Below are 9,898 nucleotides of genomic sequence, written 5' to 3' on the forward strand. Positions count from 1 at the left end.
GGATGAGCAGAGTAAGTTTGAGTTCAGCAGCCCTGCCTCTTGTCTCCAGATCTGGTTCAGATATGCATGACTGAAGCAATGTCAGTGGATTTCAGATGGGGAGAACTGGGTATCAGAACACCGGATGGCCCGGAAACTACGTCAGGGCAATAGCAAGAGAAGGTCACTGCTATCAGCAGGCTGTGGGATGGGAATTTGCCAGACTTGTCATTTTTTATTTTGCTCTCTGCCTGCAAAAGGTCTCAGTTTTGCAGTTTATTCACTTTTTTTTTTTTTTTTCCTCCTCCTGAAGTGAGACTGGACAGACTATTTTGAGTTCTCTGGCAGCAAGAAGGGAAACTTTATCTCACAGATGACCCAGTGAGAGATTTAAAGTCTGTTTTCTTTTTTTGCCTCTAGAGATACCTGTAGATTCTTAGAATCCACGCAAAAGAAAAGTTGTGTCTGTTTTACCAGCTTGTGAGGGATTTCGGAACTGTCTTTATGTAAAACTGTGGAACCTGTCTGTACTCCAGGGAATTTTCAAGAGAACTGGACTATTATTTTGAACAGACAACAATTTCTGAAGAGCAGGGGATTTCAATATCTTGATTCAGATTAATCTTCTGGTGAGGGATTAGAACCATATGGTGGGGAGCTGGAAGGATTTTCCTCTCTGTATCTAGACCTTGTAACACCATCCCTCACCAATTATGTGTGCTTTACATTTTCACTCAGTGTAGCTGTTGAAGGAGAAGCTTTTCCCACAACACAATGCTCATCTTCAAGGCTGATAATGTAGAGGCAGAGCTGACTTTAAGCATAACCAACTTGGGCAACAAAATAAACACAGCAGTGCATAGCGTACCCCTACCCTATGACTGCCTCCCTGAACCCCACAGTCATGGCCATAGCGAGTGGTCCCTCCTTGTGGGGAACACTGCAAGAGACAGCAGTCCTGACAGAGCTCGGACAGCCCCTGTCTATGTTAGAAGAAAAAGTGCTGTCTGCTGGCAGGGTAGATCCTTCCTTTGTTTAGTAGGAGAAGAAAATGTGGGACCTCATCATCTACCCACAGCCCCTGAAACCATGCCTGGCCACTTGGACCTGCTCTGGCCCCCTCCACTGCTGTCCCATCCCAACAGATGGGATGAGGGATGAGTTAACTCTGAACGCGACACGCCCTGACTCAACAGATGAGACCAGGTGTGAGTTAACTCTGGGTATTTCTGTGGGGTTATGTGAAGTGAATGACAGACAATCACTCTGGGGGGTCCAACTCAAGTATGAATAAAAGCATGTGGTGCAATACAAATTACAGCGATTGGTGACTTGGCAAAAGTATGTTATAATATTACAAAACTTATCAATACATTGGCAGCAAAAGCCCCTCTAAAAACAGTGGATTGACAACAATTAGTAACTGTAATGCAAAACTTAACGAGACGTTAGCAGAAGAACTTACAATGATATGACTTTTATATGTTCAAGAGAAAGGAAAAAAGAGAGAGACAAGGAAAACTAAGATATCAGCGAGATAGAGAGAGAGAGTAAGATCACCACTCCACAGGTACATCGATCCTGTGACGACCTCTGGAGGCGGGGGGGACACGTTGAGGATTTACACACCACCACCACCTCAAATCATGCGTGAGGTTGTTTTATAACCCAGTTCATTCACATGTGAGATAGGAGAGGGTGGTTTGTCTCCTCCCTCTGTTTGCTCTTCATGCTAATTAGGAAGACTCTTCTGGAAATGGGTCTGGGGTCTTCAAACTAGGGGAAAGTTCGCAGTACTGACCAGAAGTGAGTTGTTTTGCCCGTCAGGGGTAGCTGTTGGTTCGTGGTTCCTTCTGGTAGCTGGTTGTCTACCAGATGGTTCATCTCTATCATCCCAATTAGGCCACGAGGCCTTTCACAGCAACACTGTTAATTGCCTTCATCTTCTGCCTCCGTGGCCGTCTATCTTTTCTGCCCAAAGTATGAATCACATAATCTTGGGAAAGATAAGATGCCTGCCTCCACAGCCATTTATCTTTTCTTCCCAATGTAACAAAACCCAGACATTTAAGGCATAACATAGCCCTTTGTTCTGCTAAAGGTGGGGGGAGCACTTCAAGGGTGTCACAACTGCTGTGGCTGTTGCTTTGCTAGTGCTATAAAACGATACTGTTGCAAGGCCAAGGGCTGGAGACACCAAAATTGTTTTGCTTTGTCTCTGTGTATTGAAAGAGATGGCTTGATACAGCATAACACGGTAGTCAGTATATGGTCTGGGGGACAGAGCTAAGCTGTGGTGGGACCCTTTGCTTTTGGTGTTCATTAGGAATGTCCTAAAATTAAAGGAGAAAAAAAAAACAAACTTGAGAGAGCCTGCAGGAGTAATAAAGCAAGCTAAATTGTTGTGTCACAGACCACAGAGGCTCCCTAGCTGGTCCTGGCTGAGGAACCCAAAATGCCTCTTTGCTCTACAAGATGACACCTTTTCACTTCCTGGGACCATGTGTTGGCTGGCCTTCCCCTTTAAAAGGCATTTCCACCAGGAAGGAGGAGGGCCATTAGCTATCTTCTTTTCTTTCTGCTGAACCATGTTGCTGGGCTGAGAAGTAGGATGGTCTGCAGCTGATCCAGGCATTTGATACAAGGTTTGATAAACAGATATGTCTTAAACTTTGAAACATTTTGCAGTTTGGAAAGTGACTATGATTCAAAAGGTTTGGCAGCAAAAGGTGAGTTTAAACACAAATGCTTTGTTATAAAAAAAGTCAATTTTTAATCTGTTTTTGTGTCACAATAAATATCTCTTGGCTAGCTCTGTCAGGTCTGATGACTTGATGCAGTAAGACTGTTTCTCTGGAGACAGACTGTGAAAGTTTGATTCTCTCCCACGCCCAGTTTCTTTGGTAGTCACGTTATTATTGCTTGCTCCCCACAGTTCAGTTAAATACCATGGTTGATGTATCTAGAGGCCCCAAAGCTACGGTTTCTTTATGCCTGTGTCGGTATTTGTGATAAAAGCTAAAGGCTATTTACATCCATAAATCTACTACAGTGTATTCAGTAGAGTATTTAAGTGGAGGTTGTGCTGTGAGACTGGCCTGTTAAAGGACTTTGTTAGTAATAAGTGCAGAAAATGCTTTTTAACTGTGTTTCTATAGCATTCAACCCGTGAGAAATTAAGTGTAAAACCACTTTCAGTGATACATGCAGGAACTGAGTCTCTGTGTACTTGTATATGCACCAAATGAATTGCAGCGAGGCATGAAGGATATTTTAGGATCCAGTGCTGCAAGATATTGAGCTGTGCTAATTCCCTGGAAAGCTGAGTAAGGGAATGCTTCTGTGGAGAACTCTTGGGCTTTTGAACTTGCATTATTGTCGAGGGTTTAGATTATGGGGTGACAATAAAACCCTGGCAGATGTATTGTTAACCTCCTCTCCCCCCACTTCCCCCTTTTGCCTCTCCCCACTTCCCACTCAGGACAGGTGATCAGGAGGAAAAGAAGGACAGAGAGAAGAGAGTTGGAAAAATAAACAATGTTTTACTAATGCTACCAATAAGAATAGAGAAAATATACAAAATATACAAAACCAATCTTGAAAGTCTCAGCAGCTGCAGAGCTGGCACCCGAAGTCCTGGACTGGACTCTGCAGCTAACTGGAGCTGGATTCAGTCTCTCTCTAGGCCTCAGTTCGCAGGGACGACTAGCAAGGTCCTCTCCTAATGTCAGCCATAAGCAGAAGGGAAAAGGGAAAGGCACGAGATCCTCGTGATCTCCCACTTTTATATGAAGTATTCATGTGAATGGAATGTTATACACAGTTGGTCAGTTTCTTGGTCACCGGTTTCTCGTTGCCCCTCTGGTGAGATGTCTGTCCATGCTTATCAATAAGTTTGCATTCCATTGCTAGGTTTACCAAAACATGTATCTGGTTCTCCAGGAAAAGGCAGTTAATATGAAGGCTTTAGCTGACAGGCAAATTCACTAAAAGAGAAACTTGTTTTTAACAAAACCAGGACAATTATTCAAAACCACTCCTCCTGCTCCCCCATGCAAACACAAATTACATGGAGTGCAGCTAAAGAATACACAACAGGCATTATTTTACAGGCTAGCTAAACAAAAGAGCCTTATGGACAAGCAAAGAAGAACAGTTAGCCTTTATGCTGGGCATAGTAAGTACTCTGAGACGTAATTTATCAATTGCATTTGTTAGTGTATAGGGTTGATGTTATTAGTAATGGATTAGATTCACAAGGCATTCACCAAAACGGAAGAACTGAAGAAACCCAAGAGATCAGGCAAAGATGTGTTTTGCCCATCAGTGGGTTGGTAAATATTTTAATACAGAGATGGTCAGTACTCTAGGACAAAGAACTGCAGGTGCTGAGCATGTCCAGGATGAGGCTTCCATCACCAGCTGTTAGGCATTTTAAGGGCATTACTTCACTTTTTACTAATTCCAAAACAAAATGTTGCTGGCACTGGAAGGCGTGTTAGCTTTGCATCACTGAGAATTTAAAAAAGAGAAAAATGATTGTTTTGTTCATACCAAAATGAATGTTGTGGAGCCTGTTTAAGCCAAGCTTCAATTAGCTCAAAAACTGGAACTTAAATATTTCTACCAGTACAATGTCAGGACACTGCAGGCATTTACTGATATTAATTAAGGTCTTGTTTTCAGTCATATAGAACAGCATAAACAAAGATGGGCATATTCCAGATGTTAAATGCATCCATTTAAAAGAGGAAGGGTTCCCAACCCCATTTTTATTAAGACTACTTTCCTAACCTAATGAAGTAATTTCAGGGAGTGGGATTATGAGTCAGCTACAAAGCTGGCCTTGTTGCTTAGACATGTGCAGAATATAAATATTGTAAAGCTTTAGAGAACAGATGGACAGAGATTTCAGAAATGGTAAACATCAGCTTTCTGCTTTGGACTGGCCAGTGATAGTCCTAGAGGTCACATTCAGGCTACTCTGTTTTCCTGCAATATTTGGATCTAGCATGACTCTTCAGTCTCATCAGGCTTCCTGTAAGGTTCTGTCCTTGGTCTTTCAGTGATTAAAGGGAGTGCCATGATGGCCTAGTTAAAGGACAGCCTTGCTGCAGAGGGCTCCAGCACATCGCTAGCGAAGGAATGTGACAGCTGTGCCGAGATGAATTTTGCTGACTTTGGGCCTTTTTTCTGCTTAGATTGCAGGAATGAGACTTGATGATCTTGAGAGTCTGCATCACTGTGTCTATGATAGACCACACTTGATTACAGCCTTTTGATTACTCTTTTTTTTCTTGTTTTTTTTTCTTTTCCTGACTGATGTTTGCAGATCAAGAAACATTGAATTAATCCAAAAGGATTTTTTGGGTGCAGTCAGACTTAAAATACAATAAGAGAGATCATCAGTAGTGGAGGATGTTTCAAAGGAAGCAAACTCTTCAGAACTAAATCCTTTTCTTTTACTTCTCTCTGAACACAGCGGAGCTTCAGCTTTAGACAACTGCTGTAACATTTGAGTCTGTCAGACTTTGGGATGTATCAAGAAACATGGATTATACTGCTGTCTTCACATAGCTTATGGGAAGCAAGGAACGTCTCTGAGAGCTGCTGTGTATTTCATCCTGTCAGCAGTCTGACAAGGTTCCAAAAATGTGGGACTAGTTGGGGAAAAGTTGAGGAAAGACTTATGAAACTGCATAGATGAGAGCTTTGGTGGTGAAGACAGAACTCAGGGTTCACTCTGAAACCATGTGAGTAATTTTTGAAGTCTCTGAGAAGAAGAAAAAACAAACAATCAAACAAAAACAACAACAACAACAAAAAAAAAAGAACAAGGAAATGCTTGTGGGGCTTTCTCTAATTATGTTTGTGGTGTTTATTAACAACACACCACAGTCTCAGGCCATAGCAGACTGATTGGGTATATGCACCTTTAAAGTGTATGTTGTGTTTGTAGCCTTTTAGCACTAGATGATGTCATCTTACGTGTGACTTGTGACTGCAGCTACCTGAATTGGTGTGTTTTCTTTCATACTCCGATCTGTTTTCCACAGGCAAGAGAGTTTCATCATAATTAGAAATTTAAATCACTGCTCTCACTAGCCGCTCACAGGCTTAGAAAAGACAACCAACAAAACCATCAATTATTTAGCTATAATTTACTTTATTGTGTCCAGTATAGCTAACTACAAAGAAAATGCCATTTATTTTTCAGTAAAGCACAGAAAAAATTATGCATTGCACTTGAAGTATGTGAACTGCAGTGATAAATTAACATAAATATTCAGCCAGGAGTCCCAGCAAAGGAGCATATTCTTTGTCCTTATCCTTCTCTGCGTGCAATCAGTTCTCCTTGCTGGGTGACTGCTGCTGTTCTTGGTGATAGGCAGAGCAGGTTGTGAAGCTGTCAGCAAAATCGCATGAATTATATTATCACCTCTCCCTTTCTTACAAACCCTTTCGTCATTTATATCTTAGTTTTGAACCTTGTTATTAGGACTCATGTTTTTCTCTTCTCCAGATCTTGAAGAAAAGGGTATTTGTTACTTTGGCACATTGTACAACAGTGTATTCTCCCTTTAATCATGCATATATATTAAAACAATTATTTAAAATATATTTATGTAACTAATAAAAGTTACTTCTGTAAGTTTGAATATGGCAGCTATACTTTTCTTCCTTTTAACATGTGGCAGTGCCATTCACCTCTTTGCAATCTCAAACTGTTTCAATCTGTTCCCAATCTGTAGCATCTGTGTTACAGAATAGGGGCTTGAAGTCCCACCAACCTTTTTCACTCAAAATCTTGTTACAGGAAAAAAAGGAGGACTTCACAGGCGAAACCAAGAAGAAGTTATTCTTAATCTAATCAAAGTCTTATCAGTCTAATCAGCAAGGTATCAACATCCCAAGACTTTTTGTAGGATGAGTATGATGCAGATGTTAATGGCTTCTTTCTCCTCAGTCCTGGACTCTTTTTCATGTGCTGGCTAATACATGTTACTCCTTGCTTTTTCTTCATTAATCTGCAATGTGGCATTACGTCTGGGTTTTCAGTGCATGCTGTGGTATGTATGCTGGATATGCATAAGTTTTGTTAGGCCTAACACTAGTTTTGCACCCAAAGCTGCATTCCTTCAATAACCAGAAGCTGACTGCTGGTGAGATGTTTATAGCCCTGGGGTCTCCAGTATCATCTTGTGCTCACACTTTTGAAGTGCCTGCTGTCATCTCATACTTGTATTCCTTCATACTACATTATTTTAGTATAAAAAGTAGTTCACGCCCTACAGTAACTATTTGTTATTATAATCTATTAGTTACAGAAAGATATGAGAAATATACGAAGATATTCATTGCGCTATCATACAATTGTTGCACCAGGGGAGGTTTTGTAGAATTGTAGAATGTCCTGAGTTGGAAGGGACCCACAAGGTTCATCGAGTCCAACTCCTGTTACTGCATGTGACAACCCCACAGTTCACACCGTGTGTCTGAAGCTATTGGTCAATCTCTTCTTGAACACTGTCAGGCTTGGGGCCATGACTGCCTCCTTGGGGAGCTGTTCCAGTGGTCTGCCATCCTCTGGGGGAAGCACCTTTTCCTAATGTCCAACTTAAATCTCCCCTAGCACATTTTCCTGCCATTCCTTCAAATTCTGTCATTGGTCACCAGAGAGATCAGCACCTGCCACTCCTTTTCCCCTTGTGAGGAAACTGCAGGCTGCAATGAGGTCTTCCCTTGGTCTCTTCCTCTCCAAAGATATCATTGGATATTAGGAAAAAAAATATTCACTGAAAGGGTTATCAAGCACTGAAACATGCTGCGCAGTAAAGTGGTTGAGTCATCATCCCTGAAGGTATTTGAAAGACATGTAAATGGTGCTTGGTGCTTGGGGACATGGTTTAGAGGTGGACTTGGCAATGTGAAGTTAACGGTCAGACTTCATGATCTTAAGGGTCTTTTCCAACCTAAATGATTCTATGAAATCTTAGCAAAAACTAAAAGAATAGCAGTCCTCTCATTGTTCAATAATTGCTGTTGCAACTAAACAAACAAAAACATGGCTCCAGACAGTCCAGGACAAGACCAAAGCCTCACAAAACCTGAGGTCTGTGTCAGTAGCTTAGCATGATGCCTGTGCTCTGCAAGCAGAGGGAATCCTATCTTTCATGGCTGCAGATCTGCTCGCAGAGGCTGGGAACAGAGCCACAAGCAGATCATATGCTACTCAGCATCGGGTGGGGGTCAACCTCTTGCTTTCCCAGGTCCTGTTCTGCACATGTGTTTTGAGAATATGTACTGGATTAGGTACTAAGACAAAGACAGGTGAAAAAATCCAGTTCAGAATGTGAGAAGGCTAGCTCTCTTTTTATGTTACAGGATTATGTGTATGTACCTGATTCCTGCATGGTTTTAAGTCCCATTTAATCTGCCATTTGTAAACTTCTTCCCTGATAGTAGAAGTCTTTCATAACAAAGATCACAGCTATTCTAAAATGCCTGGGTCATAATATAACTGGATCTCTTGCACAGTGTATTGGCGTGTTATTTCTTAGCCTAAGGTGGATCATGATTGAGGTTTAAACTAGATGTTCAATGGTACTTTTGTTGTGGTTGTGCAGGCTAATGAACTCTCTCAAATTGCAAAGTACTAAAGACTGGAACTGATTCTAATATTCTAATTTACTTTCAAAGTTGTTTTTTTTTCATTTGTATATATATATATATATATATACTAAAGTTAATAATCTGTTAGTATTGAGCTATTTCATTTTTACTACCTGGTAAGTTTTCCTCAGCTTTTAGTATGAATTACTTTTAGTACCAATATTACTGCTTTTCTTTTTATTGTCAATTCTGGAAACAGAAGTTTGGCATTATAGCTTTACTTTTTCTGTATTCATAGAGTGTAGGTCCCTCTAAGTCCTGATTGACAGTTCAGTTCTTGTTATGAGAGAGCAAAATGTCTTCTCCTTATTGGTCCTATTTATATTATTTCCTCATAACAAATAGTTGTACTAATTATTGCGGTATTTTTAATCTTGGGTATCTCAGATGAATGCTTCGTTGAACTATTCCATTACTGAAGTATTTAATTTTTAAAAGTAAAGGAACTTGTAATATAAAACTCTGTATGCTGCCTCTATTTAACATTCAGATCCTGCCTGATCATTTTCTATAATATTAAAACTGAGTAGTTTTTGAAGTTATTTTATTAGTATAATTGAAGAAAAGTAGCAAACATCTGAAGAAAACCTTCTGATAACAGCAAATTTTCTGATAAGAAGATGAGTCCTATGTATGTTTGCATGGCCCTGAAATCAATATGAACAAATTTCTAGTAATTTTCTCTTGAATCTATCCAAATTTTTCCTTCCAACAAACATTTCTCTTATATAGAACTGATGTAATAAGTAATATCAGTTCACCACAGAGAAGTTGATGCTATTTGTATTTAAACATAAAATATTGACAGATGTAATCTGAAACATAAAATTCCAGTTTTGCCCATTGCTGTATTTACTGATACATCATGGATGTGATGTGATCTTGGAGATCTAAATGTGATAAAAATCAGGAAAGCATAATTGAGAGTTCTGAAGGTACCTGTCAACTTGAGTGTTTGTAGATGGCAGGAGGTTATCAAAACTCTGATTCATCATTTGAGGATGGTTACATTTAAGTGCATATCATGACCATTTGCCTGGGCACTTATTAAATTACATAGATGACTGACAGCAGTCCTCAAAGAAAAGAGTCCCTTTATTTTTTTTTTTTTTTTAAGAAAAGAATTACTTACTTCCTTAGAATTGTATAACACTCACAAGGCTGTATGTTGTGGTTTCTTTTGGAAAAGGTTAATCTTTCTTTGTACACAATACATATATTATTTTGCTTGTTTGTTTACATGTTA

At 40.0% G+C, this 9,898-nt stretch overlaps 1 protein-coding gene across 2 annotated transcripts in view; it reads left to right on the top strand.

Annotated features, from left to right (window-relative positions):
• The first annotated feature begins 2,576 nt into the window (after positions 1-2,576).
• Positions 2,577-9,898, top strand: part of ACSS3 (acyl-CoA synthetase short chain family member 3) — a 118,453-nt gene continuing 111,131 nt past the window's right edge. For both annotated transcript variants that reach the window (XM_065041551.1, XM_065041540.1), the window contains exon 1: positions 2,577-2,708. The gene's annotated coding sequence lies outside the window, so the exon portion shown is untranslated. The remainder of the gene's footprint in view (positions 2,709-9,898) is intronic.

This window comes from Columba livia, chromosome 1, assembly GCF_036013475.1.
Source record: "Columba livia isolate bColLiv1 breed racing homer chromosome 1, bColLiv1.pat.W.v2, whole genome shotgun sequence".
In the NCBI taxonomy this organism is placed as follows: domain Eukaryota; kingdom Metazoa; phylum Chordata; class Aves; order Columbiformes; family Columbidae; genus Columba; species Columba livia.